The 17,512-nt window shown below is 47.8% G+C and overlaps 1 protein-coding gene across 1 annotated transcript in view; it reads right to left on the reverse strand.

Moving 5' to 3' along the window:
• TRDN (triadin) overlaps positions 1-17,512 on the reverse strand; it is a 477,806-nt gene that overhangs the window by 178,315 nt on the left and 281,979 nt on the right. The window lies entirely within an intron of this gene.

Raw genomic sequence — 17,512 nt, forward strand, 5'->3', positions numbered from 1 at the left:
CCTTTTTTTCTGCACAGTAGACACTGAGCGTAAATTTTTTCACACACCGTATAGAGGTGTACGCTCCTCACACACTACCATGTACCGGCTGGTATCAAATACACAAATACATGCTATATGTGTGTGACTCCGTAAAAAAATACACGGAGATTAATATTTTTCCATACATACACCGTATAGAGGTGTCTGATTCTCAAACAGTATCGGATATCTGGTGTTCTTATTACGGTCACATCTACACAGAGTCAGCGTGTGTGTGTGACACTCCATAAATACATACACAACATTTCCATTTCTCTATACACCGTATTGAGCTGTCCGATTATCAAACAGTATCTGATATCTGGTGTTCTTATTACGGTCACATCTACACAGAGTCAGCGTGTGTGTGTGACACTCCATAAATACATATACGGACATTTCCATTTCTTTATACACCATATTGAGCAGTCAGATTCTCAAACAGTATCGGATATTTGGTGTTCTTATTATGGTCACATTTACACAGAGTCAGCGTGTGTGTGTGAGACACTCCATAAATACATATACGGACATTTCCATTTCTCTATACACCGTATTGAGCTGTCTGATTATCAAACAGTATCGGATATCTGGTGTTCTCATTACGGTCACATCTACACAGAGTCAGCGTGTGTGTGTGTGACACTCCATAAATACATATACGGACATTTCCATTTCTTTATACACCATATTGAGCAGTCAGATTCTCAAACAGTATCTGATATCTGGTGTTCTTATTACGGTCACATCTACACAGAGTCAGCGTGTGTGTGACATTCCGTAAATACATATACGGAGATTGACAGTTTCACCAACAAAGTATACAGCTGTACACCTCTGATACAGTACCGTATATATGCTTGTTGGATTACGGTGAAATACATACTGGGTGAGCGTCTGTGACTCACAAAATATATACGGAGATATCACTTCTTACATACACCTTACACAGCTGTACGCTACTCATAAAGTACCATTTCTCTGCTGGTATTTTTGGTACATTTTCCCAAACATGAGGAAGTCTGATGGAAGAGGCTGCGGACGTGGGCTGGGGGCGCAGCTGGTACTTATGGTGGTGGTGGTGGTGCATCGGCTGGTTCTGGAAAAAGCACAATAGCAGCTAAGGCAGGAGGTGTTGCGCCTGCGTCATCATCTGGCACAAGAAGACCTTTAAGGTACCCTTTTCTGGGAGTAGGTGTCACGGGGGCTTAGTTCAACTAAGGCTGAAAGACCCGGGGCCCCTGTGGTGTCCCTTTACTAGGGGAAACCCTGTCTGACCCTCAACCCAGGGTTTTTGCTGAAGGTGCAAATGCCTGAGCCTCCGACCTTTCCTTATCTCCTGCTCAGCCCTGCACTTAACCCTCCACCCTCCACCCAGTGAGAAGTCACCACCAAAGCTCCCACACAAATAATGACAGACAGGGAGAACTTAAACTGCACTGCGCCGCACACACACAGGAATAAACAGTAATGTGAACAGGGCACAACTAAACACAAATATGGGAAGGAGAAAGGATAACGACGGATCATACGACACCAGATATGAATCTCTCTCTCTTGAACACCTCCACTCCAGACCGGAACCACTTGGTATGAAACACAAGCTATAATCGGTGACGCCCATAGGCCAGCATGACTATTTAAAGACCGTGGGCGTGACTAACCATCCAACCTGGTCTCCAGCAGGATTAACCCCCGAGAGCCTGAAGATCAGGCCGGCGCCACTGAGGCTATAGTGGCTGGAGGTGGAACTACCTCTGCCTGCCGGATGCTGTGGTGTGAACAGCGTCCGACATGACAGTACCCCGTCTTCTACGAGGGACCCCAGGGCCCTCAAGACTCATAGGACCCGGCTTGTCCGGATGACGACGGTGAAAAGAACTGACCAGCCGATCCGCATGTATGTCTGAGGCTGGAACCCAAGACCTCTCCTCTGGACCATACCCCCGCCAGTGCACCAAATACTGAAGAGTACGGCGTACTACTCGAGAGTCCACTACCTTGGCGACCTCGAACTCTAACTCGCCATCCACCATGACTGGAGGTGGCATCGGCGTTGTGTCCACAGAGCCTACCACCTTTTTCAATAAAGCCCTGTGAAACACGTTGTGTATCTTGTACACTGCGGGAAGTTCCAACCGATAAGCCACTGGGTTAATGATGGCAGAAATCCTAAAAGGCCCAATAAACCTTGGACCCAGTTTTAAAGAAGGGATTTTGAGTTTTATGTTCTTCGTAGCTAACCACACCCATTCACCCACACACAGGTCCGGACCTGGCACGCGTCTACTGTCAGCCACCCGTTTGTACCTGGCACTCATGCTCAACAAACGCTGTTTCACCCGCCTCCAGACTGATGACAATTGGGCTCCTAGCTGATCCTCCTCCGGGACACCCCCGGAGACACCCTGACGTAAGGTACAAAACTGAGGATGTTGACCGTACACACAAAAGAATGGAGACTCTCCTGATGACTCTTGGCGGTGATTATTTAATGCGAATTCGGCCAGAGGAAGGAAAGTAGACCACTCCTCCTGGTTGTCGGACACAAAGCATCGTAAATACTGTTCAAGATTTTGGTTCATGCGCTCAGTTTGTCCATTAGACTGTGGATGAAACGCCGATGAATGTGACAACTTGATCCCCAACCTTGAGCAAAAAGCTTTCCAAAACCTCGCCACAAATTGCGTACCCCTATCAGATACTATGTCAGACGGTACTCCGTGGAGTCTGACCACCTCCTTCACAAATACCTGAGCCAACGTCTTAGCATTGGGCAAAGAAGACAACGCCACAAAATGCGCCATCTTTGAAAAACGGTCAACCACCACCAGGATGACCGTGTTCCCTGCCGAGGCTGGCAAGTCAGTGATAAAATCCATGGAGATTTCTGTCCATGGCCTATTGGGTACCCCCAGAGGCTGTAGCGTGCCAGCAGGACGGGTTCGGGGTGACTTAGCCCTAGCGCACGTGATGCAAGCTGCCACGTACGAGACCACGTCCTGCCGGATTTTGGGCCACCAGAAACGACGCGATACCAGCTCTAAGGTGCCCTTCACCCCTGGGTGACCAGCCAGTACCGAATCGTGGTGTTCCTTCAACACCTTAGGCCGAAGATGCAGGGGTACAAATGATTTGTTGGCGGGAAGTCCTGGTGGTACCTCCTCTTGGGCCTCGGCAATCTCCGCCTCTACCTCAGTCGTGAGAGCCGAGACCACTACCCCTTTCTGGAGGATGGGTACCGGCTCTTCCCGAGGTTCTCCCCCCGGAAAACACCTAGACAAAGCATCCGCCTTGGTGTTTTTAGCCCCGGGACGGTACGTCACAAGAAAATTGAAACGAGTAAAAAACAATGCCCAGCGAGCCTGCCTAGGAGACAGACGCTTGGCCGACTCCAGGTAGAGCAGATTCTTATGGTCGGTGATAACTGTGACCTGGTGAGCCGCCCCCTCCAAGAAGTGTCGCCATTCCTCAAAAGCCAGTTTGATGGCCAACAACTCCCTGTTGCCGATATCATAATTCCGTTCGGCCGGCGACAACTTCTTGGAGAAGTAGGCGCATGGATGCATCTCGCTCAAGGACGAGCCTTGAGACAGTACTGCCCCCACTCCCACCTCCGACGCATCAACCTCTACCACAAAAGGTTTAGACACGTCTGGTTGCACCAGAATGGGGGCTGAAGCAAAACTATTCTTCAGACGCTCAAATGCACGTATAGCCACCTCAGGCCAGTTCGCCAGATCGGCACCCTTTTTTGTCATGTCCGTGAGCGGTTTGGCGATAGTCGAAAAGTGTTTTATAAATTTCCTATAATAATTCGCAAACCCCAGGAACCGCTGGAGTGCTTTCAGACTCTCCGGCCTCTCCCATTGCAACACCGCTTGCACCTTAGCGGTGTCCATTTTAAAACCAGCTGCGGACACAATATATCCCAAAAAGGGCAACTCCTGGACAAAAAATAAACATTTTTCCAGCTTAGCATAGAGCTGGTTCTCCCGGAGCAACTGTAACACCTGCCTAACATGCTGCAAATGAGTGTCCCGATCGCTAGAATAAATGAGGATATCATCCAGGTATACAATCACAAATCTCCCCAGGACATGAGCAAAGACATCATTAATAAAATGTTGGAAAACGGCAGGCGCGGTGGTCAACCCAAACGGCATAACCAGACTCTCAAAATGACCCTCAGGAGTGTTAAACGCCGTCTTCCACTCATCCCCCTGACGGACCCTTATGAGGTTATACGCCCCCCTGAGGTCCAGCTTGGAAAACCATTTTGCCCCCGCTACCTGGTTGAACAAATCCGGGATCAACGGCATTGGGTAGGGATCACGGATAGTAATCTGGTTTAACTCTCGGAAATCCAGACACGGGCGTAACCCCCCATCTTTCTTCTTAATGAAGAAAAACCCCGCGGCTACAGGCGAGGACGAAGGCCGGATGTGACCTTTGCTCAGACTCTCCGCGATGTAGTCTTTCAGAGCTTGTCTCTCAGGACCAGAAATATTAAACATCCTGGCCTTAGGTAATTTGGCCCCGGGTTTTAGCCTAATAGCACAGTCATAGGCTCTATGTGGAGGCAGTTCTGAGCAACCCTTCTCAGAGAAAACATCCGCGAAATCCTGCAAAGCCTCCGGCAGGCTGGGCGTCACGGTGGACACACATGTGGCCAAGCAATTGTCTTGGCAGAAACCACTCCATTGTACTATGTCCTGAGTTTTCCAATCAATTACCGGGTTGTGCCTGGACAGCCATGGAAAACCCAGGACCATTTGAGCTGGGAGATTACGGAGGACCCTACATGTAACCGACTCAGAATGTAGGACCCCAATGTGGAGTTTCACCTCTGCCACAAACTCAGTAATCTCCCCTTGAGGGAGGGGAACAGCATTAATGGTCACCACCTGTATGGGGTGAGGAAGTTTTTCAATCTTAAACCCGGCGGTGTGTGCAAACTCCTCATCTATGAGATTGGTGGCGGAACCGCTATCCACAAACACTGATATAGGTAGCTCTCTGCCGGCGACAATAACCTTGGCAGGGAGCATACATTGAGATACCATCATGGAGGATATGCATACGCTCAGTTGGGTCTCCTCCATACCCTCTGAGCTTAACAGTTTTCCGCCGGTGTGACCCTCTTAGGTAGTACCGGGCAAACGTTAACATAATGACCACCTTTACCACAGTAGAAACATGCTCCGGACTTCCGGACTCCCGGAGCGCGAGGCTGAACCTGTGCCACGCCAGCAATCTGCATAGGTTCAGGGGACTCATCTACTTCAACCACACCTGCACCTCTGTTTTCCCCCAGAGGTAGCGTCTCCTGTGCCCCCTGACGAAAACGGCGATCAATACGTATCACCAAACTCATGGCAGACTCCAATGATGCCGGAGTCTCATACATCAGGAGGGCTTGTTTCACCCTCCCTGATACCCCATGAATAAACTGGCTCCGCAGTGCTGGGTCATTCCACTGTGTGTCTACAGCCCAGCGGCGAAATTCCGAACAATAGTCTTCTGCCAAGCGCTCCCCCTGGCGGAGGGCGCGGATTTTAGATTCCGCTAGAGCCAGTCGGTCAGGGTCATCGTAAATGAGCCCGAGGGCAGAAAAAACATTATCGACCGAATGAAATGTAGCAGAGTCAGGTGGTAAGGAAAATGCCCATGCTTGGGGGTCACCACTCAGTAATGACAACACCAGCCCTACTCGCTGGGCCTCATTACCTGAGGATATTGGCCGCATGCGGAAGTATAATTTGCAGGCCTCCCGAAATACGACAAATTTGCTGCGATCGCCTGAAAATCGTTCTGGCAGCGGAAACTTCGGCTCTGCACCGATACCTGCAGATGCCGTTTGCACCTTTGCTACTACCAGGCCCTGCTGCTGAACTGCCCCATTCAACTCGGAGACCTGTATGGACAGCGCCGCCAACTGGCGGGTTATGGAATCTAATGGATCCATGGACTCCTGAAAAAATGTGGGCCGATTATAATGTCACGGGGGCTTAGTTCAACTAAGGCTGAAAGACCCGGGGCCCCTGTGGTGTCCCTTTACTAGGGGAAACCCTGTCTGACCCTCAACCCAGGGTTTTTGCTGAAGGTGCAAATGCCTGAGCCTCCGACCTTTCCTTATCTCCTGCTCAGCCCTGCACTTAACCCTCCACCCTCCACCCAGTGAGAAGTCACCACCAAAGCTCCCACACAAATAATGACAGACAGGGAGAACTTAAACTGCACTGCGCCGCACACACACAGGAATAAACAGTAATGTGAACAGGGCACAACTAAACACAAATATGGGAAGGAGAAAGGATAACGACGGATCATACGACACCAGATATGAATCTCTCTCTCTTGAACACCTCCACTCCAGACCGGAACCACTTGGTATGAAACACAAGCTATAATCGGTGACGCCCATAGGCCAGCATGACTATTTAAAGACCGTGGGCGTGACTAACCATCCAACCTGGTCTCCAGCAGGATTAACCCCCGAGAGCCTGAAGATCAGGCCGGCGCCACTGAGGCTATAGTGGCTGGAGGTGGAACTACCTCTGCCTGCCGGATGCTGTGGTGTGAACAGCGTCCGACATGACAGTAGGTAAATCGCTTTTAAAACCAGAGCATCAGGAGCAGGTTTTGGCTTACATTGCTGAAACAGCCTCCAGCTCTATTGCCTCTTCTTCTGAAGTTACAAAAACTGCAAGCACAGAGTCGTCAGTGCAGGCCTCTGGTCAGGAACAACACCTTTCCTTGTGTCCTTCACCCACACCAAAAGTGAAGGATACTGCAGCACACACTTCAGATTACTCTATGGAGCTCTTTTCACATACCATTCCTGTGTTATCAAGTCAAATCCTGAATTCCCAAGTCCAAGATGAATCTGACATGGAGTGCACTGATGCACAGCCACTGCTAGATGAATCTGCTGTTACATTCACCCACAGCACTACATTGCCCTCGCAGTCTACTGGGCCCGAATCAGACCCTGATGAAACTCAGGTGCCCCTTCCCGCATACTATACCACCTTACACGGTGAAACAGAGGAAGGTACAGAGGAAGGTGCAGATGACATTGAAGATGAGGTAATGGATGACCCAGTTGTTGACCCGGATTGGCATCCAATGGGGGAAGACGGTGCTGGTGACAATAGGTCAGAACAGGAGAAGGATCCGCAGCAGGCATCGTCATCGCAGCAGCGGTTATCCAGCAGGCCCATAGCTGTCAAAAAACTTGGCAAGAAAAATAAAAGTTGCAGGACAGCTTGGCCAGACGGTCAAATTAGCACAGCGTGCAAGCCCTGAAAATTTGTACCATAGTAGGAAAAGTGCAGTGTGGCACTTTTTTGAACAAAATCCTACTGATGACGCAAAGGTTATCTGTATGAAGTGCTGAAGGACCTTTAGCAGAGGGAAAAATCTTAGAAATTTGAATACCAGCTGCATGCTTAGACATTTAACCAACATGTGCTTGCAAGCGTGGATGGACTACAAAACCTCAGGTAACACATGTGCACCTGCTCCGACTGAAGTTAGCCGGCAACGCTCCATCACTTCCCCCATTGTAAGGCCACCACTAAGCACACCACTATCAAGAAATGTTGAGGTGTCGTCACTAGGCCAAAGCAGTCAGGCAATCACATTATTTTCGCGAGGAAACACTGAAACTAGGCCATCAACACCCTCACCATCACCAACCCCTTCTTAGTCCGTCATGTCCAATGCAAGTTCCCCCATATACAGCTCTCAAGTCCAGCTCACCCTACCAGACACTCTGAGTAGGACAAGAAAGTACTCATCCTCTCATCCGTGTACACTGGCTTTGAACACCTACATTGCCAAACTGATCTCATTAGAGATGATGCCCTTTCGTTTGGTAGAAAGCGAAGCTTTCCGAGAGCTCATTCCCTATGCTGTCCCATGCTATGACCTACCCAGTCAGCACTTCTTTTCTCGAAAAGCCATCCCTGCCCTCCACCGGCATGTGAAAGGCCGCATTGTCCATGCACTAAAACAGTCTGTGAATGGAAAGGTGCACCTCACAACAGATGCATGGACCAGAAGGCATGGCCAGGGCCATTACGTGTCCATCACTGTGCACTGGGTTAATGTGGTGGATGCAGGCTCCACAGGGGACAGCGGCGGTGGAACAGTGCTGCCTAGCCCACGGTATAGGAAACAGTTGACTGTAGACGCTCGACCCTCCTCCAGAAGTGAAAGCTCGTCGACAGAGCGCAGTCGCACGAGCACACCATCCACATCTGTCAGTTTTGCACATGAGGTCTCCCACTATCGAACAGCTAGTGCTAAGTGGCAGCGGGCTGTTTTAAAAATTATGTCTTTGGGCGACAGTAGACACACTGCGGAGGTACTGGCCGACTACTTGCATTGACAAACTGAGTCACGGCTGGGCAGTCTACATCTTGAGCCAGGCAAGGTAGTCAGTGATAATGGGTGGAATTGTGTGGCAGCCATAGCACTTTCAAAACTCACACACATACCTTGACTGGCTCACACCTTGAACCTGGTGGTGCAATGCTTCCTAAATAATTATCCAGAGTTAACAGCCCTGCTCTATAAGGTGCAAAGACTGTGCTCGCACATCCGTTGCTCAAACGTCCACTCCAGTCGCAAGCAGAAGCTGCAGCGATCACTCAACCTCCCAAGCACAGCCTAATCATAGACGTTGCTACAAGTTGGAACTCCACCATGCACATGGCTGAGAGGCTGTGCGAACAGAGGCAGGCTGTAATGCATTTGTGGGAGGATACACGGGCAGGCAGTTTGAGGGCAGACATGGAATTGTCTGGTGTGCAGTGGTCAAATCTGAAAGACCTCTGTAAAGTCCTTCAGTGTTTTGAGGAATGCACACGGCTGGTAAGCGCAGATGATGCCATCATAAGCATGAGCATACCACTTATGCGTCTGCTCATGCAAACTTTGACACACACTAAGGATCAGGCATCTGCAGCTGAGGAGCAACAGGAGGAGGAGAAGGGAAGCCTTGATGACAGTCAGCCATTGTCTGGTAAGGGAACTGGCATGGACGAGGTGGAGGAAGATGAGGAAGAGGTTGAGGGGGATGATTATTTTGGGGAGGAGGATGTTTCTCAGGGGCAAGAGAACATGTGGACGTGCCAAGGTCAGGTACAGGGTTTGTGCATGACTGGAGGGATGTGGATTTGCCACAAAGTGCTCCTCCACCCACCACTGGCAGTGCAGCATTGACACCTGGAACATTTGCCCACATGTGTGACTATGCTTTGCGGATTCTAAAAAAAGGGACCCCCGGATTGCCAGAATGATGAGGGATGATGACTACTGGTTGGCCAACATCCTTGATCCACGCTAGGCAAATTACACAACATCATGCCACAGGAGAACCTAGAGCTAATATTGGCTAACAAACAAGCAACTCTGGTAAACAGGTTGTTTGAGGCATTCCCAGAACACAGCAGCGGAGCTGGTTCTCCCACGAGCCATAGTGGGCAAAATGGAAGAGGTGTTCGTGGTGCATACAGCCGAACTGGCGTTGGAGACAGGGGTTTCCTGACCATGTGGTGGTCTGATTTCTCAAGTCCTTCGCACACGACAGCTAATACAGAATCGATTGCAAGTGACAGGAGACAGCAGTTGGCAAGTATGGTTACAAACTACTTCTCCCATATCGAGGTTCTCCCTCACAGGTCATTCCCCTTTGATTATTGGGCCTCAAAACTGGACACATGGCTTGAATTGGCACAATATGCTTTACAGGAGCTCGCTTGCCCTGCTGGTAGTGTGCTATCTGAAAGAGTCTTCAGTGCTGCTGGATCAATCCTGACAGAAAAAAGGACCCATCTGTCGACCCAAAATGTTGATGATCTAACCTTCATTAAAATGAACCATGCATGGGTTTCAAAAGATTTTGTCCCACCCTGCCCTGATAACAGATAGGTTGCAGGAAAAAAGCCTCGCTTTTGTCCTCCTCTTCCTCTGGCTTCTCCAATTCCTCCATTTGCAGCAGCTGAAAGTCCAGCCTACACATCAACATCTGTCATTTTTTAAACCACCCTAAATGGACTGCCCCCCACCTCAACACCTGCCTTACCCGGGCAAGTGCTGTTGCCCTGAACAGGTGTATAGGCCCACCCTTGGGCGACAGCACTGGCACAGGGTCTCTCATAGTACAATAAAGTGTCTCTGATGGTGGGGGGGCCACTCGCCATCAGACACACTGGCATACTATGAGGAGCCCTGTGCCAGTACTGGTGCCCACGAGTGGGTCCACCCTGCTTGCTCAGGGACACAGCACTTGCAATGCTTACCTCTCCCTGCTCCACCGCTGTGTAGTCTGGCCAGTTAAATCCGTCACAGGGATGGCCACTACAAATTTGGTGTACTGATCGATGATGGTTAAGATGCAGCTATGTCCTGTCCTGCTGGCTTCTACCTTCAGATTACCAATGGCTACCATTTGTAATGGGCGTCAACTCCCAATTGGATGCATTGGTGCTTTATGATCACCTTTCAAACTTTTCATAGTCACAGACGTGTGACATTCCTGCCACCAATTTTCTTTGTCTCCTCTCATGCCAATCCAATAGAATCCTCTACGGCCTGTGGATTGTGTGTTTTGCACTCCAAAGTGACCAGACAGATCGTGATAGGCAGTGAGGACCATGTCTACAGCTCTCCCTGTGATCACAATTTGATGGAGACGAGTTACGGTGATGGGATCGACGCTACTGCAATACAGCAACCCTTTCTTTACTAATTTCCTTTTTAGCTGTAACCACAGTTAAAGTTATTGAGGGTCAGCATCGCCTCTGCGAATTCTCCCGGGAGGTTTTCCCGTGATTACTAATTCAAAAACATCTAAAATCACTCGACTTTATGTCTGTACTTTTATCCATCTACCTTCCTCTATTGGACAGTCTGGATTGGCTGACTGACACTGAAATATAAACGAAGATTTCAAAGTACTCCAACACTGTATACTGGTGTACGTTTTGAATACATTTCCCTTTTTTCTCTTTTTTAGATTCAGGTGTAATCCATACTGAGCCAGTGAGAGTCTGTTTCTGACTCTGGAAATATATACTGAGATTTACAATGCCCCCTACACTGTATACAGCTGTACCCTTCTGATCCATTACCCTTTTACTGCTTTTTATATTGTGCAATCCATACTGACCCTGAGAGCATCTGTATCTGCCTCCTGAAATAAATTGGGAGATTTACAATGTTTAAACAATACTATATGTACCCTGTATCTGGTGATACAGTAACCTTTGTATACTTTTTTATATTCTTGGCTAATGCATACTGGGGCTGAGAGCATCTGTGTCTGCCTCATGAAATGTCTACGGAGATTTAGAATGTTTAAACTATACTATATATACCTTGTATCTGATCATACTGTACCCTTTTTCAACTTGTTACATTATTGTCATATCCATACTGAGCGTATGAGCATATGTGTCTGCCTCCTGAAATACATACGGAGATTTTTGTGCATTTTAAGTGTACTATATATACCTTGCATCTGTTGATCCAGTACCCTTTGTGCCCGAAATTCATCCTCCACCCACCACTCAAAGTCCATCATTGACACCTGGAACATTGGCCCACATGTGTGATTATTTCTTGTGGATCTTCTTTTTATATTGTGGTGTGATCCATACTGAGCCTATGAGAGGCTGTGTGTTACTCTTGAAATATATATGTAGATCGCCAAATGACCACAACACTGTATACAGCAGTACGCTAGGGATCCATTCCCCTTTTACTGCTTTTTATATTGTTGTGTAATCCATACTGGGCCTCAGAGTGTCTGTGTCTGCCTCCTGAAATAAATATGGTGATTTTGAATGTCGAAACTATACTATATATATACCTTGCGTCTGGTGATACTGTACCCTTTTTCTACTTTTTAGATTGTTGTTGAATCCATACTGGCCATGACAGCGTCTGTCTGCCTCCTCAAATATATACGTAGATTTATAATGTTGAAATTATACAATATATCCCTGTTATCTGGTGCTAAAATGAAACGCCATGCAGGGCCGGGGATAACTCAGTACCGGGCCTTTCAGGTTCTTTTAATGGGGAAGTATGTCATGGTGGTGATTGGGACCCGCTCCGTTGCCCTGGATGTCCAATAAAGAAGATGACAGTTCAGATGAGGGGGAAGATGGTATGATAGTTAATTTGGAAAAGGGGATCGTGATGCCACCCGTGGTACTCGGCTAGGGTAGCTGACGCTGCAATGCAGATCCTCTGGGCCGGAGTTAAAGCAGCCAAGATGATGAAGATCTCCACGGGCAGAGCTGTATCCCATGGCAGTTGAGATGGTGTTTGTGAGCCATTGACGATGATGGTGAGTGTAGCGCGTGTAGCAAGTGAGTTGTAAAAGACACCAAAGTCACACTGGGTGCATTTTCTGAGTTTTTCCTCAAAAGTTTTGTGCACCAGATGACCCGATTGGTACTGTGTCATCCGCAGGGAGGGGTCCGGCAAACTCCAAGGTAGATCAGGAGCACCTGTTCAAGACTCCTCCTTGTGTATCCTTTCTAGGCCGTGTCTCTGCGCTGATCTCTCCATTCCTTCCTGCTGTGTGCCTTCGCAAACAGTGTCCCAAGCCGGCAGCCACGGATCACACCGGGTGACATGGGTCAGGCTCCGGGGTCCTTTATTCCAACTGCTGCCTTTTTGAGTATTGAATGCGGCTGCGACTGAGGCACTTAAAGTTACCTCAGCCTCCATCTTTCTAGCTCAGCCCTGTATTTCTCCACTACCTTCAGGAGCCACCTTCCCCAATGAGGTCTGGTCCTTCCTTCTCCAGAAACGGGCTTCACAGGTGGCTTATTATACTTCCCGTGCCCCAAGGACCACTTCCTTCCAGTCTAGGAGCTTGGACAAGATTTTTCTCTCTTCTTTTACCCTTAGCCCTCTCACAGCAATCCTGCTCTTACTCTGTCCTGTCACCGACTGACAACTCTCTAGAAAGATCCATTTACCTCAGACTAGCTCCACCCATCAACTGTCAGCTTGCTCTCTCTGATTGGATGCCCACAATCACTCCACTACCTAAGCTCCTCCCACTGTACCTACTTTCCACACTAACCCCCAACACCCTTTCCTAGTCAATCTGGGATGAGGCCATCCTCCCGACGGGTACACCCAGAAAGCACTGGCTAACTAGTGTGTGTGCTAAGTGCAGGGTTAGGAGTCCCTCCTTACCTGAGGGTGAGATACCACACCTTTGGATGAGGTGCAGTACCTCTGTGGCGACTGTACCCTCAGGGGCGCCATAGTACCCTTTCTCAAATTTTTATATTGTTGTCGGATCCATACTGGGCCTGATAGCTCCTGTGTTTGCCTCTTGAAATGTATACGGAGATTCAGTATGTTTAAAGTATACTATATATACCTTGTATCTAGTGATACTGTACCCTCTTGCAAATTTTTATATTACTGTCTAATCCATACTGAGCCTGTGACCATCTGTGTCTGACTCATTACATATATACGGAGATTTACAATTATCCCTAGACTGTAAAGAGCTGTCCGCTTCTGAAACAGTACCATATATCTGCTGGTATTTGGAGTCCATTTTCACAAAAATTATTACATATGGTGGAAGAGGCCACGGACATGGGTATGGGGGGCCAGCTGGTACTGATGGTGGTGGTGCATCTGCTGGAAGTGCCAAAAGCACAATAGCAGCTAAGGCTGGAGGTGTTAAGCCTGCATCATCAGCTGGCACAAGAAGGCCTTTAAGGCTCCCTTTTCTGGGAGTAGATAAACTGCTTTTAAAGCCAGAGCATCAGGAACAGGTTTTGCCTTACATTGCCGAAAAAGCCTCCAGCTCTATCGCCTCCTCATCTGAAGTTTAAAAAAATGCAAGCACTGAGTCATCAGTGCAGACTTCTAGTCAGGAACCACCCCTTTCTTTGTCTCCTTCACCCCCACTGAAAGTGAAGGATGCGGCAGCCCACACTTCAGATTACTCCATGGAGCTCTTTTCACAGGCCATGCCTGTGTTATCAAGTGAAACTCTGAATTTCCCAGTCCAACATGAATCGGAGATGGAGTGCACTGATGAACAGCCATTTCTAGATGATTCTGCTGGCACTACATTCCCCTCGCACTCTACAGAGCTAGAATGTGACACTGATGAAACTCAGGTGTCCCTTCCCGCATACTATACCACCTTACACGGTGATACAGAGGAAGGTGCAGATGAAAGTGCCGGTTCCCTGAGCAGGCGGGGGGATCCTACTGGTGGGCGACGGCAGTGGCACAGGGCCTTTCATAGTACGCAAAAGTGTCTCTGCCGGTGGGAGGGCCAACTCGCCGTCAGACATACCGTCATACTATGAGGGGCCCTGTGCCAGTGCCGTCGCCCACGAGTGGGCCCCCCATGCTTGCTCAGGGCCATAGCACTTGCAATTCTTACCTCTCCACCTGCTCCACCGCCGTGACGTCTTCCGCCTTTCCTGACAGTGACATTCAGGTTACAGAGCGCGATGACATCACGTCTGTATGCCCTCTACCGAAACAGTACAAGTGCAAAGAGCTTTAAAATGGCAATGCTGAGGAGTCCAGAGTAGAGTAATGCCCAGTGAGGAGAGGTATTTCATTTTTTTAAATGTTGGGAGCAATATACACTGGAGAATGATGTATGGGGCCCATCATACACTGGAGCATCATCCATTTGGCCCATCACATACTAGAGCATTCCAAATGGGGGACATCAGACACTGGAGCAGCATTTATGGGGCCCATTATACACTGGAGCATTAGAAATGGGGCCCATTATATATGGAGCATAATTTGGGCCTATAACACACTGGAGCATCGTTCATGGGGACCAACATATACTGGAGCATTCCAAATGGGGGACAACAGACACTGAAGCAGCATTTACAGGGCCCATTATACACTGGAGCCTTAGAAATGGGGCCCATTATATATGGACTCTATGGAGCATTATTTGGGCCCATAACACACTGGAGCATCATCCATAGGGACCATCATATACTGTAGCACTAGGTGGAGCTCATCATATACTGTATGGAACATTATATGGGACCAATTATTCTGTATGGAGAAATATATGAGGCTCATTATTCTGTATGGCGCACTAGGTGGTGGCCATAATACTGTATAGAGTAATATACTGTCCGCTTTTTGAGCTATTGTAGAATGTAAAATAGATAGCAGTCATGTCATGTAAGCAGTGAAGAATTTTTCATTATACTATACCTATATTTCTGTGCCGTATCGGAGCATTATGAATTGTGGTATGTGTTAAAAGGGAGCACTGACACTCTTTGGCCCAGGGCACATGAAAACCTGCCACTAGCCCTACCCCCCCACAACTTGAGCCAAATAACCCCCAGATTTCAATGCGTAACTATTATTATAAAGTAAATTAAGGTTGCCAAGCTTAAGTAATAAGAATTGATGTTGTTGGCATTGAAATGGGCACTGTAGGTGTGTTTACTGTCCTCCACTCCCTGCCGACTTTGCTTCCCCATTGACTTTCATTGGTTTTTGCGTTTCAGTCGGACCCCGAATTTTCCCTATAGTTGGCCAATTTTGTTCAACCCGACTTTTAAGACCCAGAAAAAGGAAAAGTCGCTCATCTCTAGTCATCATATTATATAGCTCTGTGTACTTACAATTGCTCATTTTTCCTTACAACACAGTTAATTATTCTCTTTTCCATTAGATCTATAACATCACTTGTAGAGATGGGCCCAGCTGGCAATGGAGCCTCAATGACAGGACGCAACCTCTATGACGTCACCACTGGTGTCTGAGGCTGCGCTCGCAGCACATCAGTCACTAGTGGTTCTCAGCCTGGACTGACTCATCTTGGCACTGTCCAGGTTGAAAACTGTTTATCCCTCAGACATGAATTACGGCGTTGGACAGAGCAAAGGACAGGTATGGCATATTGTTGTTTTTTTATTTTAGTTTTATTACAGGAGTATGAGGGCTTTGCTGGAATTAGGCGTTGATGGGCTTGATGTCACCTGACAATACAAAGGTGACATCAATCCCACAAATATGAATCACACTTGCCACCACTACAGGGCAAGTGGGAAGAGCTGAGCAAAGCACAAGAATTGGTGCATTTAATAGATGTGCCTTTTCTGGACAGCTGCGGGCTGCAATTTTTAGGCTGGGGGCCAATATCCATGGCCCCTTACAAGCTTGAGAATACCATCCCCCAGTTGTCTGCTTTAGCAAGGTTGGTTGTCAAAAATGGGGGAACCCCACAACAGTTTAACTATTTATTTAAATAATTAAAATAACAGCGTGGGGACCCCTCTATTCTTGACAACTAGCCTTGCTGAAGCTGACAGTTGAGGGTTGCAACCCCCAGCTGTGGGTTTTGTCTGGCTGGTTAGCAAAAATACAAGGGAACCCATGCTGTTTTTTTTTAATTATTTATTTACAATGCAGGAGCGGCTAATAAATACTCCCATCTGCAGCTCTTGCTCTCACTGTAATTAGCGGTAGCAGGTGCCGGATGATGAGATCAGTAGTCCCATCAGCTGACACCAGTGACCGGAGGTACAGTTTATACCTGCGATCACAGCTGAGCACTCCCGATGTCTTTTGACAGCGTGGGAACAGCGGCTTTCTGATCGGCGGGGATGATTTCCCCGCCGATCAGAAGCGGTGTTTGCCGCGCTGTCATGCACATAACAGTGCAGCAAATACTGGATGTTTGGGCCCCCCATTCAAATGAATGCGGTCTGAGTTCGGGCTCGGGTTCAGGTACTGTTCTGGTACCCGAACCCAAACTTTTTGCAACTTGCAGGACCCAAACATCCTGGTGTTCGGCCATCTCTAAACACTTGACTAAAAACAGACTAGCTAAATACTTCTAAGTGTTATGTAGAAACAGGAAGTCTCTTTTCCTTTCATGAGTCATCACTGCAAAGTCCTTGGCAAGGGGGAGGAGAGGAGCAGCTGGGTCAGTAGCCTAAGAGTGGAATGACACATGAAGGGAAAAGAGACTTCCTGTTTCTACATAGAGCAGAGACAAGAGAAGAAATGACTGGGTAGAAATGAAAAATGAGCAATTGTAAGTACATAATGTTCTATAATATGATGATTGCAATACTGTATATTTGAAGGATAAAAACTTTGATGGAAGTGCTTCTGTAATGTTAAAATTGGCTCTGTCACTAAGGGGTTAATTTGGACAGTTGAACAAGTGTATTCAGAAAATATGATTGATTATTTTTCACCTGCACATTATGAAATGAGCCACATGGCTTCTTTGTTACATAAGATATTTTTACTCGATAAAGTTTGGCGAATGCCTTGTATTTACACATGACCCCTGTGTATTAGTGATGCGCTCACAATTTGCAACCATCCTCTATTTACTAAAATGGCTATTCTGACAAGATAATTTTGAAGAAATTAGTCTAGCTAGTGTAGCAATTAATGACCACTTTTTTAATATCTGTACAGT

This window comes from Dendrobates tinctorius, unplaced genomic scaffold (genome assembly GCF_039654945.1).
Source record: "Dendrobates tinctorius isolate UK_male_01 unplaced genomic scaffold, ASM3965494v1 ptg000046l, whole genome shotgun sequence".
In the NCBI taxonomy this organism is placed as follows: domain Eukaryota; kingdom Metazoa; phylum Chordata; class Amphibia; order Anura; family Dendrobatidae; genus Dendrobates; species Dendrobates tinctorius.